The sequence below is a fragment of the Ranitomeya variabilis genome, chromosome 4 (genome assembly GCF_051348905.1).
Source record: "Ranitomeya variabilis isolate aRanVar5 chromosome 4, aRanVar5.hap1, whole genome shotgun sequence".
In the NCBI taxonomy this organism is placed as follows: Eukaryota; Metazoa; Chordata; class Amphibia; order Anura; family Dendrobatidae; genus Ranitomeya; species Ranitomeya variabilis.
Genome location: NC_135235.1, coordinates 15,270,487 through 15,291,169, shown reverse-complemented (window position 1 = coordinate 15,291,169; position 20,683 = coordinate 15,270,487). Strand labels below are relative to the sequence as shown.

The 20,683-nt window shown below is 44.1% G+C and overlaps 1 long non-coding RNA gene across 1 annotated transcript in view; it reads left to right on the top strand.

Annotated features, from left to right (window-relative positions):
- Nucleotides 1–312: 312 nt before the first annotated feature.
- The window catches only part of LOC143768331 (uncharacterized), a 42,802-nt gene continuing 22,431 nt past the window's right edge, over nt 313–20,683 (top strand). Inside the window, exon 1 of the long non-coding RNA XR_013213811.1 lies at nt 313–769. This is a non-coding gene — a long non-coding RNA (uncharacterized LOC143768331). The remainder of the gene's footprint in view (nt 770–20,683) is intronic.

The following is a 20,683-nucleotide window of genomic DNA, read 5'->3' as shown; positions in this document are numbered from 1 at the left end:
CCTACCACCTGACACCCAATCAATCAGCGGAGGAGACCAGATGTAAACAGTGTACTGAGAGAAATAGCTCTGTGCCAAACACTGTGTAGTGGCCATTCCAAGCACTACAGCTTAGTTCCTATTAAAGTGAATGGGATCTGAGCTGCAGTACAGAGAAGAGCCACTACACACTGTATGGCGCTGTGCTGATTTGCCTTTCTACACAGAGTACCTTCAGCTAAAAGCAGCTGAACGGAGGGGGCATCTATCAGACACCCACAAATTTGATATTGATGGCCCATCTTAAGGGTGTGTCTCAATATATAAGTCCTAAAAATGTCTACTGTTCCTTCCATGGCCAATCCCCTGTAAAGACAAATAAACTCCTATTGCAAGTTGTCTGAGCTGCAAGGATAAAACTTTTATCACGTATCCCAAGCGCTGCGATCTGTAATCAGAGCAGATGCCGAGCTGTATTACAGGGGACAGTGACAAACTGGTAATTGCATCTTTCATCAGACCGGGTTGCACTTGAATTTTCAGACAGCCGGAACAGAGAGTGCTCTCGTCACCTGCCAAATCCACGCACAATTTAGGCACGGAGGACGGGACTCAGCTTGAAGTTTTCTTGCTGCTCTTGAAGTTCAGAGACTTCAATGAGAATTGGAGATATTGGCCGAGATAGAATAAGAAAGAGCCGAGAGAACGTCTGTCTGTGATCACCGGGGACAGCCGAAATATGAGAGACGCGGAGCAGCAAGACAAGAGCATACAAAGGGCAACACACCAGGTATGAGCGCCTGCGAGCATGTAGAGATATGGCGCCTGCTGGTATAACCTGGGCATCTCCTGCATATAATTATATATGTAAAGCTGGTATAACCTGGGCATCTCCTGTATATAATTATATATGTACAACTGGTATAACCTGGGCATCTCCTGTATATAATTATATATGTACAACTGGTATAACCTGGGCATCTCCTGTATATAATTATATATGTACAGCTGGTATAACCTGGGGATCTCCTGTATATAATTATATATGTACAGCTGGTATAACCTGGGCATCTCCTGTATATAATTATATATGTACAGCTGGTATAACCTGGGGATCTCCTGTATATAATTATATATGTACAGCTGGTATAACCTGGGCATCTCCTGTATATAATTATATATGTACAGCTGGTATAACCTGGGCATCTCCTGTATATAATTATATATGTACAGCTGGTATAACCTGGGGATCTCCTGTATATAATTATATATGTACAGCGGGTATAACCTGGGCATCTCCTGTATATAATTATATATGTACAGCGGGTATAACCTGGGCATCTCCTGTATATAATTATATATGTACAGCTGGTATAACCTGGGTATATCCTGTATATAATTATATATGTACAGCGGGTATAACCTGGGCATATCCTGTATATAATTATATATGTACAGCTGGTATAACCTGGGCATCTGCTGTGTATAATTATATATGTACAGCTGGTATAACCTGGGTATCTCCTGTATATAATTATATATGTACAGCCAATATAACCTGGGCATCTCCTGTATATAATTATATATGTACAGCTGGTATAACCTGGGCATCTGCTGTGTATAATTATATATGTACAGCGGGTATAACCTGGGTATCTCCTGTATATAATTATATATGTACAGCCGGTATAACCTGGGCATCTCCTGTATATAATTATATATGTACAGCTGGTATAACCTGGGCATCTGCTGTGTATAATTATATATGTACAGCTGGTATAACCTGGGCATCTGCTGTATATAATTATATATGTACAGCTGGTATAACCTGGGCATCTGCTGTGTATAATTATATATGTACAGCGGGTATAACCTGGGCATATCCTGTATATAATTATATATGTACAGCTGGTATAACCTGGGCATCTCCTGCATATAATTATATATGTACAGCTGGTATAACCTGGGCATCTGCTGTGTATAATTATATATGTACAGCGGGTATAACCTGGGCATATCCTGTATATAATTATATATGTACAGCTGGTATAACCTGGGCATCTCCTGTATATAATTATATACGTACAGCTGGTATAACCTGGGCATCTCCTGTATATAATTATATATGTGCAGCTGGTATAACCTGGGCATCTCCTGTATATAATTATATATGTACAGCTGGTATAACCTGGGCATCTCCTGTATATAATTATATACGTACAGCTGGTATAACCTGGGCATATCCTGTATATAATTATATATGTACAGCTGGTATAACCTGGGGATCTCCTGTATATAATTATATATGTACAGCTGGTATAACCTGGGTATATCCTGTATATAATTATATATGTACAGCGGGTATAACCTGGGCATATCCTGTATATAATTATATATGTACAGCTGGTATAACCTGGGCATCTGCTGTGTATAATTATATATGTACAGCTGGTATAACCTGGGTATCTCCTGTATATAATTATATATGTACAGCCGGTATAACCTGGGCATCTCCTGTATATAATTATATATGTACAGCTGGTATAACCTGGGCATCTGCTGTGTATAATTATATATGTACAGCTGGTATAACCTGGGCATCTGCTGTGTATAATTATATATGTACAGTGGGTATAACCTGGGCATCTCCTGCATATAATTATATATGTACAGCTGGTATAACCTGGGCATCTGCTGTGTATAATTATATATGTACAGCGGGTATAACCTGGGCATATCCTGTATATAATTATATATGTACAGCTGGTATAACCTGGGCATCTCCTGTATATAATTATATACGTACAGCTGGTATAACCTGGGCATCTCCTGTATATAATTATATATGTGCAGCTGGTATAACCTGGGCATCTCCTGTATATAATTATATATGTACAGCTGGTATAACCTGGGCATCTCCTGTATATAATTATATACGTACAGCTGGTATAACCTGGGCATATCCTGTATATAATTATATATGTACAGCTGGTATAACCTGGGGATCTCCTATATATAATTATATATGTACACCTGGTATAACCTGGGTATATCCTGTATATAATTATATATGTACAGCGGGTATAACCTGGGCATATCCTGTATATAATTATATATGTACAACTGGTATAACCTGGGCATCTCCTGTATATAATTATATATGTACAGCTGGTATAACCTGGGCATATCCTGTATATAATTATATATGTACAGCTGGTATAACCTGGGCATCTCCTATATATAATTATATATGTACAACTGGTATAACCTGGGTATCTGCTGTATATAATTATATATGTACAGCTGGAATAACCTGGGTATATCCTGTATATAATTATATATGTACAACTGGTATAACCTGGGCATCTCCTGTATATAATTATATATGTACAGCTGGTATAACCTGGGCATCTCCTGCATATAATTATATATGTACAGCTGGTATAACCTGGGCATCTCCTGCATATAATTATATATGTACAGCTGGTATAACCTGGGCATCTCCTGTATATAATTATATATGTACAGCTGGTATAACCTGGGCATCTCCTGTATATAATTATATATGTACAGCTGGTATAACCTGGGCATCTCCTGTATATAATTATATATGTACAGCTGGTATAACCTGGGGATCTCCTGTATATAATTATATATGTACAGCTGGTATAACCTGGGGATCTCCTGTATATAATTATATATGTACAGCGGGCAGGGCCGGACTGGGACTAAAATTCAGCCCTGGCATTTGAAGTTACACAGGCCCACTTGTCACACGGTGACTGTATAATACCTTTGTACACTTGTAGGCAGGGCCGGTTTTAGGCAAAGTGGGGCCCTAGGCAAAGTTTAAAATGGGTCCCCAAATGCTAACATATTGCACATCACACAGAAGCCTTTCTGTTGTATTTACGTGCGCTGAGTTCAGGCCGCTAAACGAGTTTGATCGACAATACTGAAGTTGCTCAACGCTTGTTTCCCGGCCTCTTTCCACCAGCTGAGGAATAATGATGAGACAGAACGATCACTAATAGATCACCATACAGTATCATGTTTTCAGCAGCACATCTACAGTTTACACTGGCAATGTGCTGCTGACAACAAGGCTTTTTGTTCCAGCAAAAACAATCCGAATATGCAGCATTTTACTTGTTTAGTAAAATACACCCCATAGTCCTCCATATATTATAATGTGCTCCATAGTCCTCCATATAGTATAATACACTCCCTATAGTCCTCCATATATTAAAATACACTGCTCAGTCCTCCACATAGTATAATACACTCCTCATAGTCCTCCATATAGCATAATACAATCCTCATAGTCCTCCATATAGCATAATACAATCCTCATAGTGCTCCATATAGTATAATGCACCGCCACAGTCATCCATGTAGTACAATTCACTTCCCATAGTATAATGCACCCCATAGTTCTTCATATAGTATAACGTATTCCCCATAGTCCTCGATACAGTATAATGCAGCCCACATATAGTATAATGCAGCCACCCCAGAGTATAATGCAGCCACCCCAGAGTATAATGCAGCCACCCCACAGAGTATAATGCAGCCACCCCAGAGTATGTAACCCCATAGAATATAATACAGCCCACCTCCCCATAATATATAATGTAGCCCCCCATAGAATATAATGCAGCCCCCCATAGTATATAACGCAGCCTCCCCCATAGAATATAATATACCCCCACAATAGTATATAACACAGCCACATAGTACATAACATGGCCTCCCCCATAGAATATAATATACTCCCCATAGTATATAGCAAAGCCCGCATATTATATAGCACAAACCGCATAGTATACAGCACAGCCTGCATACTATAGCACAGCTCGCGTAGTAGATAACACAGCCCACACAGCAGTATTCAGCACAGACCACACAGTAGTATACAGCACAGACCACATAGAAGTATACAGCACAGTCCACACAGTAGTATACAGCACAGCCCACAGAGTAATATATACAGCACAGCCCACAAAGTAATATATACAGCACAGCCCACAAAGTAATATATACAGCACAGCCCACAGAGAACTATATACAGCACAGCCCACAGAGAACTATATACAGCACAGCCCACAGAGAACTATATACAGCACAGCCCACAGAGAACTATATAAAGCACAGCCCAGAGTACTATATACAGCACAGCCCAGAGTACTATATAAAGCACAGCCCAGAGAGTACTATATACAGCACAGCCCAGAGAGTACTATATACAGCACAGCCCAGAGAGTACTATATACAGCACAGCCCACAGAGTACTATATACAGCACAGCCCACAGAGTACTATACACAGCACAGCCCAGAGTACTATACACAGCACAGCCCACAGAGTACTATATACAGCACAGCCCACAGAGTACTATATACAGCACAGCCCACAGAGTACTATATACAGCACAGCCCACAGAGAACTATATACAGCACACAGTAGTATACAGCACAGAGCACAGCCCACAGAGAACTATATACAGCCCACAGTAGTATACAGCACAGAGCACAGCCCACAGAGAACTATATACAGCACAGAGCACAGCCCACAGAGAACTATATACAGCCCACAGTAGCATACAGCACAGAGCACAGCCCACAGATAACTATATACAGCCCACAGTAGTATACAGCACAGAGCACAGCCCACAGAGAACTATATACAGCACAGAGCACAGCCCACAGAGAACTATATACAGCCCACAGTAGCATACAGCACAGAGCACAGCCCACAGATAACTATATACAGCCCACAGTAGTATACAGCACAGAGCACAGCCCACAGAGAGCTATATACAGCCCACAGTAGTATACAGCACAGAGCACAGCCCACAGAGAACTATATACAGCCCACAGCAGTATACAGCACAGAGCACAGCCCACAGAGAACTATATACAGCCCACAGCAGTATACAGCACAGAGCACAGCCCACAGAGAACTATATATAGCACAGAGCACACAGTAGTATACAGCACAGAGCACAGCCCACAGAGAGCTATATACAGCCCACAGCAGTATACAGCACAGAGCACAGCCCACAGAGAACTATATACAGCCCACAGCAGTATACAGCACAGAGCACAGCCCACAGAGAACTATATATAGCACAGAGCACACAGTAGTATACAGCACAGAGCACAGCCCACAGAGAGCTATATACAGCCCACAGCAGTATACAGCACAGAGCACAGCCCACAGAGAACTATATATAGCACAGAGCACACAGTAGTATACAGCACAGAGCACAGCTCACAGAGAGCTATATACAGCCCACAGCAGTATACAGCACAGAGCACAGCCCACAGAGAACTATATACAGCCCACAGTAGTATACAGCACAGAGCACAGCCCACAGAGAGCTATATACAGCCCACAGTAGTATACAGCACAGAGCACAGCCCACAGAGAACTATATACAGCCCACAGCAGTATACAGCACAGAGCACAGCCCACAGAGAACTATATACAGCCCACAGCAGTATACAGCACAGAGCACAGCCCACAGAGAACTATATACAGCCCACAGCAGTATACAGCACAGAGCACAGCCCACAGAGAACTATATACAGCCCACAGCAGTATACAGCACAGAGCACAGCCCACAGAGAACTATATACAGCCCACAGCAGTATACAGCACAGAGCACAGCCCACAGAGAACTATATACAGCCCACAGTAGTATACAGCACAGAGCACAGCCCACAGAGAACTATATACAGCCCACAGCAGTATACAGCACAGAGCACAGCCCACAGAGAACTATATACAGCCCACAGTAGTATACAGCACAGAGCACAGCCCACAGAGAACTATATACAGCCCACAGCAGTATACAGCACAGAGCACAGCCCACAGAGAACTATATACAGCCCACAGCAGTATACAGCACAGAGCACAGCCCACAGAGAACTATATACAGCCCACAGCAGTATACAGCACAGAGCACAGCCCACAGAGAACTATATACAGCCCACAGCAGTATACAGCACAGAGCACAGCCCACAGAGAACTATATACAGCCCACAGTAGTATACAGCACAGAGCACAGCCCACAGAGAACTATATACAGCCCACAGCAGTATACAGCACAGAGCACAGCCCACAGAGAACTATATACAGCCCACAGCAGTATACAGCACAGAGCACAGCCCACAGAGAACTATATACAGCCCACAGCAGTATACAGCACAGAGCACAGCCCACAGAGAACTATATACAGCCCACAGCAGTATACAGCACAGAGCACAGCCCACAGAGAGCTATATACAGCCCACAGCAGTATACAGCACAGAGCACAGCCCACAGAGAACTATATACAGCCCACAGTAGTATACAGCACAGCCCACAGAGAACTATATACAGCCCACAGCAGTATACAGCACAGAGCACAGCCCACAGAGAACTATATACAGCCCACAGCAGTATACAGCACAGAGCACAGCCCACAGAGAACTATATACAGCCCACAGTAGTATACAGCACAGAGCACAGCCCACAGAGAACTATATACAGCCCACAGCAGTATACAGCACAGAGCACAGCCCACAGAGAACTATATATAGCACAGAGCACACAGTAGTATACAGCACAGAGCACAGCCCACAGAGAGCTATATACAGCCCACAGCAGTATACAGCACAGAGCACAGCCCACAGAGAACTATATACAGCCCACAGTAGTATACAGCACAGAGCACAGCCCACAGAGAACTATATACAGCCCACAGCAGTATACAGCACAGAGCACAGCCCACAGAGAACTATATACAGCCCACATCTCTTCTCTTCCTCCCCTCACCTCCTCCGAGAATGGCCCCACAGTCCAGAAAAAAAAAAAACTCTCCTCACCTCTCCTCGTGCCCAGCGTTGCTTCCTGGTTCCTGCTCCTGTCTCAGCAGCTGCAGTCTGCCCGGGACACAGCAGGTGCGCGATGATTTGACGTCATCGCGCACCCGCAGTGTCAGAGGCAGAGCGGGGAATGATGGGAGAGGAGCGTCTGTAGACGCTCTCTCCTCCATCATTGCATTCAACTGTACCGGCGTCTATACGCCGGTATAGTTGAATGCGACGGCGGGGGCGGCGGATTGAGCGGCCCACCACTGGCACCGGCCCTTCTGGCATTTGCCAGAAGTGCCCTATGGCCAGTCCGGCCCTGACAGCGGGTATAACCTGGGCATCTCCTGTATATAATTATATATGTACAGCTGGTATAACCTGGGTATATCCTGTATATAATTATATATGTACAGCGGGTATAACCTGGGCATATCCTGTATATAATTATATATGTACAGCTGGTATAACCTGGGGATCTCCTGTATATAATTATATATGTACAGCTGGTATAACCTGGGTATATCCTGTATATAATTATATATGTACAGCGGGTATAACCTGGGCATATCCTGTATATAATTATATATGTACAGCTGGAATATCCTGGGTATATCCTGTATATAATTATATATGTACAACTGGTATAACCTGGGCATCTCCTGTATATAATTATACATGTACAGCTGGTATAACCTGGGCATCTCCTGCATATAATTATATATGTACAGCTGGTATAACCTGGGCATCTCCTGCATATAATTATATATGTACAGCTGGTATAACCTGGGCATCTCCTGTATATAATTATATATGTACAGCTGGTATAACCTGGGTATATCCTGTATATAATTATATATGTACAACTGGTATAACCTGGGCATCTCCTGTAAATAATTATATATGTACAGCTGGTATAACCTGGACATCTCCTGTATATAATTATATATGTACAGCGGGTATAACCTGGGCATCTCCTGTATATAATTATATATGTACAGGTGGAATAACCTGGGTATATCCTGTATATACTTATATATGTACAACTGGTATAACTTGGGCATCTCCTGTATATAATTATATATGTACAGCTGGTATAACCTGGGTATCTCCTGTATATAATTATATATGTACAGCTGGTATAACCTGGGTATCTCCTGTATATAATGATATATATGTACAGCTGGTATATCCTGGGTATCTCCTGTATATAATTATATATGTACAGCTGGTATAACCTGGGCATCTCCTGTATATAATTATATATGTACAGCTGGTATAACCTGGGCATCTCCTGTATATAATTACATATGTACAGCTGGTATAACCAGGGCATCTCCTGTATATAATTATATATGTATGTCTGGTATAACCTGGGCATCTTGTGTATATAATTATATACGTACAGCTGGTATAACCTGGGCATCTTGTGCATATAATTATATATGTACAGCTGGCATAACCTGGGCATCTCCTGCATATAATTATATATGTACAGCTGGTATTACCTGGGTATCTTGTGTGTATAATTATATATGTACAGCTGGTATAACCTGGGTATCTTGTGTGTATAATTATATATGTACAGCTGGTATAACCTGGGCATCTCCTGTATATAATTACATATGTATGTCTGGTATAACCTGGGCATCTCCTGTATATAATTATATACGTACAGCTGGTATAACCTGGGCATCTTGTGTATATAATTATATACGTACAGCTGGTATAACCTGGGCATCTTGTGTATATAATTATATATGTACAGCTGGTATAACCTGGGCATCTTGTGTATATAATTATATACGTACAGCTGGTATAACCTGGGCATCTTGTGTATATAATTATATATGTACAGCTGGCAGATGGGGAGGAGAAGACCCCACGTATAGTTCGGACCCCGTGTAGAGTCTGGTTCCAGTGCATAAAAATCTAATAAGAAAACTTCAAATGGTGACTAAAGAATAACAATGTGGATTTCTCCACCAAATGTATCAGTTTTGTCTGTTTTGTCGCCATGTCTTTAGTCTGACTGGCTGAATGGTGCTGACGGGTTCTCTTTAAGAGCTTCTCCATGTGTTTCAATTTTCCTTGATTATTTCTGTAAAATTTTGCACTTTGTACAAAGGATCCACCCACTGGAGGTCTGCTACTATCTCAGCCATAGCCGGAAGATTAGCAGTCCTTTTTGGGGCATCCAGAGACATTTCTATCCGCCATTAGTGGCTGCATTATCTGAGGACACTAATATAACCACCTTCACTGGAAGAGATGCAGCAGATGTGTCCAAGTAATTGTTTCTGCCCATCTACTGGGAATGACGACTCTTCACAGAACCACTCAGAGGAAAAAAACAAACGAAAAAAAGCCTTGAAGCACACTGACTGTGCAGATGGAGCTGTCAAGAACTTCAGCGGATTTCCATGACCCACATTATCGGGTTTGTTACGACTGTTTCATGCCGACTCTAACAAGCAATGAATAATTTTACAGGCGTACGAATTTGGATAAACACAGAAAAAAAAAATCATCTCCTTCTAAATCTACGTCTGTTTTTCTACTCCAGCCAACATTTATTATCTTCTTTCTGCAAAAGGGAAAAAGAAAACAAATACCCGACTAGGAGATGTCAGTGCTGTTGTGTGGGGGGATAAGATGCTATACGAGTGATGTAGATACAAAGAAAATAATAATAATAATTGTCATTGAGAAAAATTAAAATCCATACAGAAATCTCCAGTGAGGGGACATGTCCCGCTCAGTGAACATATGGGATTAATTATAGCTGGGAAGAGAGAAACTAATTATATCTAGAGGGAGAGAAACTAATTGTAACTGAGGAAGTAGAGAGAGAAAGAGCTAAGACTTCAAACTCCATTTCAGTAGGAGCCTCCTGCAATGACCAGGTAATTACAGCAGAGAAATGCTATGAAGAAAATACAAGGGATAGAGCTTCCTCTGATCAAAGAACTGTTCTGAGACTTGTTCCCTCTGGATCCAGATATGAATATTGGGGTTTTGGATTGATCCCATATTTATGGTAGATATATATTTTTTTGTTTGAAGCAAAGGGAAAAACATCATGCAGTCACTATAGCACCATTAGAACCGTTCCAACTCAATACTGTTAAATGGATGATGTTATGTATGTCATGTTTCATATACATGAAAGGATAAAGTCAGGACTCATGATAGGAAAAATGGCAACAATATCCACTGCCTCAGAACTCTAGGGGAAAAGGTAACATGTAAGTTGGGGATCTCATGGAATTCTGGAGAATCTAGCAAATGCCGCAACCAGCGCCCATGTGAGTTCATCAAGGAGGGGAATGTGGGTGCAGCATGAAGCTGATAAAAATTAGAGTTTTGGTCTCTGTCTTTGTTTATTCTGGAATACAAAAGTTCACTGTGAGAGTGTTCCATTTTCCCAATCGGAGTGCTTGCCTCCATCTAAGCTCTGAGCCATTTCCGTGACATTAGGTTTAGTAATTTTTTTCGTTATCCCTTTTATTTTTTGTAATTGTAAATACAGTATTATTTTATTTCTATTTTGTATCATCTTGTATATTGTTATACACGCTCCCTATCTTTCTAGAGTAAATATATAACATTTATTAGCTCTGTTCCTCTTGCTCTGTAAACCACACCCCTGAAGACATACTCTACCTGTAAATGGTGTCTCATCGGCCTGTATAAAAACGATTGGTGGTGGTAACTAGTAGTTCCTTTTAGTTACTGTGATGTTGGCAGTGACCGTACCAGGGTATATACCGTATTTTTCGGATTATAAGACGCACTTTTTCCCCCATATTTGTAGGGAAAATGGGGGTGCATCTTATAATGCGGATATACCTTACCAGCCACGGTGAAGAAGGGTCCCAGGGTTGCTGCTGGAGAAGGCAAGAGTGGAGCATTGCTGCAGGCCGCAGGCTGGGATGAGGAGGTGTTTGGATGTGCGCCGCTGCTGGTGTTCTATTGTGCTGGGGCTCTGCCAACATTTTGTGAAAGTCCAGAGCCCGCACACTTACATAGATTACTATGAGGTGGACTCCGGGAAAATGGCTGCTGGGAGCGGTGCATGATGAAGATTTCGGCATTTCGAGAGATGAGATCTCAGCGCTGAGATCCACTAGGGGGAGCTCCTTGTATACATAGATGCATGATAAGATTCTGTCTGCAGCCACTACTAGGGGGAGCTCCCTGTATACAGAGATACATAATAAGATCCTGTCTACAGTCACCACTAGGGGAAGCTCCCTGTATACAGAGATACATAATAAGATCCTGTCTGCAGACACCACTAGGGGGAGCTCCCTGTATACAGAGATACATGATAAGATCCTGTCTGCAGTCACCACTAGGGGAAGCTCCCTCTATACAGAGATACATAATAAGATCCTGTCTGCAGTCACCACTAGGGGGAGCTAACTGTATACAGAAATACATGATAAGATCCTGTCTGCAGACACCACTAGGGGGAGCTCGCTGTATAATGAGATACATGATAAGATTCTGTCTGCAGCCACCACTAGGGGGAGCTCCCTGTATACAGAGATATATGATAAGATCCTGTCTGCAGTCAACACTAGGGGGAGCTCTCTGTATACAGAGATACATGATAAGATCCTGTCTGCAGTCACCACTAAGGGGAGCTCCCTGTATACAGAGATACATGATAAGATCCTGTCTGCAGCCACCACTAGGGGGAGCTCCCTGTATACAGAGATACATGATAAGATCCTGTCTGCAGTCAACACTAGGGGGAGCTCTCTGTATACAGAGATACATAATAAGATCCTGTCTGCAGTCACCACTAGGGGGAGCTCCCTGTATACAGAGATACATGATAAGATCCTGTCTGCAGTCAACACTAGGGGGAGCTCTCTGTATACAGAGATACATGATAAGATCCTGTCTGCAGTCACCACTAGGGGGAGCTAACTGTATACAGAAATACATGATAAGATCCTGTCTGCAGACACCACTAGGGGGAGCTCCCTGTATACAGAGATACATGATAAGCTTCTGTCTACAGTCACCACTAGGGGAAGCTCCCTGTATACAGAGATACATAATAAGATCCTGTCTGCAGTCACCACTAGGGGGAGCTAACTGTATACAGAAATACATGATAAGATCCTGTCTGCAGACACAACTAGGGGGAGCTTCCTGTATACAGAGATACATGATAAGATCCTGTCTGCAGTCACCACTAAGGGGAGCTCCCTGTATACAGAGATACATGATAAGATCCTGTCTGCAGCCACCACTAGGGGGAGCTCCCTGTATACAGAGATACATGATAAGATTCTGTCTGCAGCCACCACTAGGGGGAGCTCCCTGTATACAGAGATACATAATAAGATCCTGTCTGCAGTCACCACTAGGGGGAGCTAACTGTATACAGAAATACATTATAAGATCCTGTCTGCAGACACCACTAGGGGGAGCTCCCTGTATACAGAGATACATGATAAGATCCTGTCTGCAGTCACCACTAAGGGGAGCTCCCTGTATACAGAGATACATGATAAGATCCTGTCTGCAGCCACCACTAGGGGGAGCTCGCTGTATACAGAGATACATGATAACATTCTGTCTGCAGCCACCACTAGGGGGAGCTCCCTGTATACAGCGATACATGATAAGATCCTGTCTGCAGTCACCACTAGGGGGAGCTCCCTGTATACAGAGATACATGATAAGATTCTGTCTGCAGCCACCACTAGGGGGAGCTCCCTGTATACAGAGATACATGAAAAGTTTCTGTCTGCAGCCACCACTAGGGGGAGCTCCCTATATACAGAGATATATGATAAGATCGTGTCTGCAGACACCACTAGGGAGAGCTCCCTGTATAAAGAGATACATGATAAGAGCCTGTCTGCAGCCATCACTAGGGGGAGCTCCCTGTATACAGAGATATATTATAAGATTCTGTCTGCAGCCATCACTACGGGGAGCTCCATGTATACAGAGATACATGATAAGTTTCTGTCTGCAGCCATCACTACGGGGTGCTTCCTCTATACAGAGATACATGATAAGATCCTGTCTGCAGTGACCACTAGGGGGAGCTCCCTTTTATAGAGAGAAACATGATAAGATCCTGTCTGCAGCCACCACTAGAGGGAGCTCCCAGAATACAGAGATACATGATAAGATCCTGTCTGCAGTCACCACTAGGGGGAGCTCCCTGTATACAGATACATGATAAGATCCTGTCTGCAGCCACCACTAGGGGGAGCTCCCTGTATACAGAGATACATGATAAGATTCTGTCTGCAGTAACCAGTATGGGGAGCTCCCTGTATACAGAGATGCATAAGATCCTGTCTGCAGTCACCACTAGGGGGAGCTCCCTGTATACAGAGATACATAAGATCCTGTCTGCAGTCACCACTAGGGGGAGCTACCTGTATACAGAGATACATGATAAGGTCATGTCTGCAGTCACCACTTGGGGGAGCTCCCTGTATACAGAGATACATGATAAGATGCTGTCTGCAGTCACCGCTAGGGGAGCTCCCTGTATACAGAGATGCATGATAAGATCCTGTCTGCAGCCACCACTAAGGGGAGCTCCCTGTATACAGAAATACATGACATTCTGTCTGTAGCCACCACTAGGGTGAGCTCCCTCTATACAGAGATACATAAGATCATGTCTGCAGCCACCACTAGGGGGAGCTCCCTGTATGCAGAAATACATGATAACATTCTGTCTGCAGTCACCACTAGGGGGAGCTCCAAGTATACAGAGATACATAAGATCCTGTCTGCAGCCACCAAAAGGGAGTGCTCCCTGTATACAGAGATACATGATAAGATCCTGTCTGCAGTCACCACTAGGGGAGCTCCCTGTATACAGAGATACATGATAAGATCCTGTCTGCAGCCACCACTAGGGGGAGCCCCCTGTATACAGAGATACATGATAAGATCCTGTCTGCAGCCACCACTAGGGGGAGCTCCCTGTACACAGAGATACATGATAAGATCCTGTCTGCAGCCACCACTAGGGGGAGCTCCCTGTATACAGAAATACATGATAACATTCTGCCTGCAGTCACCACTAGGTGGAGCTCCAAGGATACAGAGATACATAAGATCCTGTCTGCAGCCACCAAAAGTGGAAGCTCCATATATACAAAGATACATGATAAGATCTCGTCTGCAGTCACCACTAGGAGGAGCTCCCTGTATACAGAGATACATGATAAGAGCCTGTCTGCAGTCACCACTAGGGGGAGCTCCCTGTATATAGAGATACATGATAAGATCCTGTCTGCATCCACCACTAGGGGGAGCTCCCTGTACACAGAGATACATGATAAGATCCTGTCTGCAACCACCACTAGGGGGAGCTCCCTGTATACAGAAATACATGATAACATTCTGCCTGCAGTCACCACTAGGGGGAGCTCCAAGGATACAGAGATACATAAGATCCTGTCTGCAGCCACCAAAAGTGGGAGCTCCATATATACAAAGATACATGATAAGATCTCGTCTGCAGTCACCACTAGGGGGAGCTCCCTGTATACAGAGATACATGATAAGATCCTGTCTGCAGTCACCACTAGGGGGAGCTCCCTGTATACAGAGATACATGATAACATCCTGTGTGCAGCCACCACTGGGGGGAGCTCCCTGTATACAGAGATACATGATAAGATCCTGCCTGCAGCCACCACTAGGGGGAGCTCCCAGTATACATAGATGTATAACATTCTGTCTGCAGCCACCACTTGGGGAGCTCCCTATATACAAAGATACATAATAACATTCTGTCTGCAGCCACCACTAGGGGGAGCTCCCTGTATACAGATATAGATGATAAGATCCTCTCTGCAGTCACCACTAGGGGGAGCTTCCTGTATACAGAGATAAATGATAAGATCCTGTCTGCAGTCAACACTAGGGGGAGCTCCCTATATACAGAGATATATGATAAGATCGTGTCTGCAGTGACCACTAGGGGGAGCTCCCTGTATACAGACATACATGATAAGAGCCTGTCTGCAGCCATCACTACGGGGAGCTCCATGTATACAGAGATACATGATTGGATCCTGTCTGCAATCACTACTAGGGGGAGCTCTCAGTATACATAGATATATAACATTCTGTCTGCAGCCACCACTTGGGGAGCTCCCTATATACAAAGATACATAATAACATTCTGTCTGCAGTCACCACTAGGGAGAGCTCCCTATATACAGAGATACATGATAAGTTTCTGTCTGCAGCCATCACTACGGGGTGCTTCCTGTATACAGAGATACATGATAAGATCCTGTCTGCAGTGACCACTAGGGGGAGCTCCCAGAATACAGAGATACATGATAAGATCCTGTCTGCATTCACCACTAGTGGGAGCTCCCTTTTATACAGAGATACATGATAAGATCCTGTCTGCAGTCACCACTAGGGGGAGCACCCTATATACAGAGATACATGATAAGATCCTGTCTGCAGCCACCACTAGGGGGAGCTCCCTGTATACAGAGATACATGATAAGATTCTGTCTGCAGCCACCACTAGGGGGAGCTCCCTGTATACAGAGATACATGATAAGATTCTGTCTGCAGTAACCAGTATGGGGAGTTCCCTGTATACAGAGATACATGATAAGTCTCAGTCTGCAGTCACCACTAGGGGGAGCTCCCTGTATACAGAGATACATAAGATCCTGTCTGCAGTCACCACTAGGGGGAGCTACCTGTATACAGAGATACATGATAAGGTCATGTCTGCAGTCACCACTTGGGGGAGCTCCCTGTATACAGAGATACATGATAAGATGCTGTCTGCAGTCACCGCTAGGGGAGCTCCCTGTATACAGAGATGCATGATAAGATCCTGTCTGCAGCCACCACTAAGGGTAGCTCCCTGTATACAGAAATACATGACATTCTGTTTGCAGCCACCACTAGGGTGAGCTCCCTCTATACAGAGATACATAAGATCATGCCTGCAGCCACCACTAGGGGGAGCTCCCTGTATACAGAGATACATGATAAGATCCTGTCTGCAGCCACCACTAGGGGGTGCTCCCTGTATGCAGAAATACATGATAACATTCTGTGTGCAGTCACCACTAGGGGGAGCTCCAAGTATACAGAGATACATAAGATCCTGTCTGCAGCCACCAAAAGGGGGTGCTCCCTGTATACAGAGATACATGATAAGATCTCGTCTGCAGTCACCACTAGGGGAGCTCCCTGTATACAGAGATACATGATAAGATCCTGTCTGCAGCCACCACTAGGGGGAGCTCCCTGTATACAGAGATACATGATAAGATCCTGTCTGCAGCCACCACTAGGGGGAGCTCCCTGTACACAGAGATACATGATAAGATCCTGTCTGCAGTCACCACTAGGGGGAGCTCCCTATATACAGAGATACATGATAAGATCTTGTCTGCAGCCACCACTAGGGGGAGCTCCCTGTATACAGAAATACATGATAACATTCTGCCTGCAGTCACCACTAGGGGGAGCTCCAAGGATACAGAGATACATAACATCCTGTCTGCAGCCACCAAAAGTGGGAGCTCCATATATACAAAGATACATGATAAGATCTCGTCTGCAGTCACCACTAGGGGGAGCTCCCTGTATACAGAGATACGTGATAAGCTCCTGTCTGCAGTCACCACTAGGGGTAGCTCCCTGTATATAGAGATACATGATAAGATCCTGTCTGCAGCCACCACTAGGGGAGCTCCCTGTACACAGAGATACATGATAAGATCCTGTCTGCAGCCACCACTAGGGGGAGCTCCCTGTATACAGAAATACATGATAACATTCTGCCTGCAGTCACCACTAGGGGGAGCTCCAAGGATACAGAGATACATAAGATCCTGTCTGCAGCCACCAAAAGTGGGAGCTCCATATATACAAAGATACATGATAAAATCTCGTCTGCAGCCACCAAAAGTGGGAGCTCCCTGTATACAGAGATACATGAGAAGATCCTGCATGCAGTCACCACTAGGGGGAGCTCCCTGTATACAGAGATACATGATAAGATCCTGTCTGCAGTCACCACTAGGGGGAGCTCCCTGTATACAGAGATACATGATAAGATCCTGCCTGCAGCCACCAGTAGGGGGAGCTCCCTGTGTGCAGCCACCACTGTTATGACCCCAATGGCAGAGGGTCTCAGGAATCAATACCAAGTCTGCAAACACAAAAAACCAGCTCATAGGGCAGTGGTAACTGGGCTGACTGTTGTGGATTCTGTTTGTGGGCTCCCTCTGGTGGTTACTGCTGGTACTGGGTGACTTTGGTGGGTTGCGGCCTTTGGTTTCCACCTGTCCATCAGAGGCTGGGTGTTTCCTATTTTACCTGGCCTTTCTGTCATTTCCTTGCCGGCTATCAATGTATTCAGATGTGCTCTGTTTTGTTCCTGCCTACCTGCTCCCAGATCTTTCAGGATAAGCTAAGTGCTGATTTTCAGTTGTTTGGTTTTTTGTCCAGCTTGCTTATTATGTCTCTATGCTAGCTGGTAGCTCTAGTGGACTGAGGTTCTCCCCATGTGCCATGAGTTGGCACATGGGTTCTTGTAATCTCAGGATGGTTTTTTGATTAGGGTTTTTTGCTGACCGCTCAGACCCCTTTTGTATCATTCTGCTTTCTAGTTTACAGCGGGCCTCAATTTGCTAAACCTATATATATCATCTCTATGTGTGTGCCTTCCTCTCATTTCACCGTCAATACATGTGGGGGGGGCAACTATACCTTTTGGGGTTCATTCCTCTGGAGGCAAGCTAGGTCTTTATTTCCTCTGCAGTGCTAGTTAGCTCTTAGGCTGGTGCGTGGCGTCTAGAACCAACGTAGGCACGCTCCCTGGCTATCTCTAGTTGCGTTTGTCAGGCGTAGGGCAGCGGTCAGCCCAGGTTCCATCACCCTAGAGCTCGTCCTTTATATATTTGTACCTTGCTTGTCCTGTGCTATCCCTAGCCATTGGGATTCATGACAGTATAGCCGGCCCACAAAGTGTTAATTGTTTGGGCTGAAGCAGGAGAAAAAGAAGTGTTTAAGGGAATTTTTTTTTTTTTTTTTTTTTTCCCTTCAGAGTTTTGCTGCCTAGCCCTTAATTGCTGTCTAGCTGCTTCTTACCTCCTCTTAACCCTTGAATGGCTCTGATCTTAGCTGTTTAACATGGATGTCCAGAGTTTGGCTTCCAGCCTGAGTAATCTCGCGGCAAAAGTTCAAAACATACAGGATTTTGTTGTTCACACTCCCATGTCTGAACCTAGAATTCCTATTCCAGAGTTCTTCTCTGGAGATAGATCTACCTTCCTGAATTTCAGGAACAATTGTAAATTGTTTCTTTCTTTAAAATCTCGCTCCTCTGGAGACCCTGCTCAACAGGTCAGGATTGTAATATCTTTCCTGCGGGGCGACCCTCAGAATTGGGCATTTGCATTGGCACCAGGGGATCCTGCATTGCTCAGTGTGGATGCGTTTTTTCTGGCATTGGGATTGCTCTATGAGGAACCCAACCTGGAGATTCAGGCTGAAAAGGCTTTGTTAGCCCTCTCTCAGGGGCATGATGAAGCGGAAATATATTGTCAAAAATTTCGGAAATGGTCGGTGCTTACTCAGTGGAATGAGTGCGCCCTGGCTGCAAACTTCAGAAATGGTCTTTCTGAGGCCATTAAGGATATTATGGTGGGGTTCCCTACGCCTACAGGTCTGAATGAGTCTATGGCTATGGCCATACAGATTGATCGGCGTTTGCGGGAGCGCAAACCCGTGCACCAGTTGGCGGTGTCTTCTGAACAGGCACCTGAGACTATGCAATGTGATAGAATTCAGTCCAGAAGTGAACGGCAAAATTATAGGCGGAAAAATGGATTGTGTTTTTATTGTGGTGATTCAGCTCATGTTATATCAGCATGCTCTAAACGCACAAAAAAGCTTGATAAATCTTTTGCCATTGGTACTCTGCAGCCTAAGTTCATTTTGTCTGTGACTCTGATTTTTTCACTGTCTTCCATTTCCGTTGATGCCTATGTGGATTCGGGCGCTGCCCTGAGTCTTATGGATTGGTCATTTGCTAAACGCTGCGGTTTTAGTCTGGAGCCTCTGGAAGTTCCTATTCCTCTGAAGGGAATTGACTCTACACCATTGGCTATGAATAAACCGCAGTATTGGACACAAGTGACCATGCGCATGACTCCCGTTCATCAGGAGGTGATTCGCTTCCTTGTACTGTATAATTTACATGATGTACTGGTGCTGGGGCTGCCATGGTTGCAAACTCATAATCCTGTCCTGGACTGGAAAACAATGTCTGTGTTAAGCTGGGGATGTCAGGGGGTTCATGATCATGCACCTCCGATTTCAATCGCTTCATCTACTCCTTCTGAGATCCCTGAGTTTTTGTCTGACTATAGGGATGTTTTTGAGGAGCCTAAGCTCAATTCGCTCCCTCCTCATAGAGATTGTGACTGTGCTATAGAATTGATTCCTGGCAGTAAGTTCCCTAAGGGTCGTTTATTTAATCTGTCACTGCCAGAGCATACTGCTATGCGGAATTATATTAAGGAGTCCTTGGAAAAGGGACATATTCGTCCATCTTCGTCCCCTCTGGGAGCAGGTTTTTTTTTCGTGGCAAAAAAAGATGGTTCCCTGAGGCCTTGTATAGATTATCGCCTTCTGAATAAGATTACAGTCAAATATCAGTATCCATTGCCATTATTGACTGACTTGTTTGCTCGCATTAAGGGGGCTAGGTGGTTCACTAAGATAGATCTTCGCGGTGCGTATAATCTGGTGCGGATAAAACAAGGTGATGAGTGGAAAACCGCATTTAATACGCCTGAG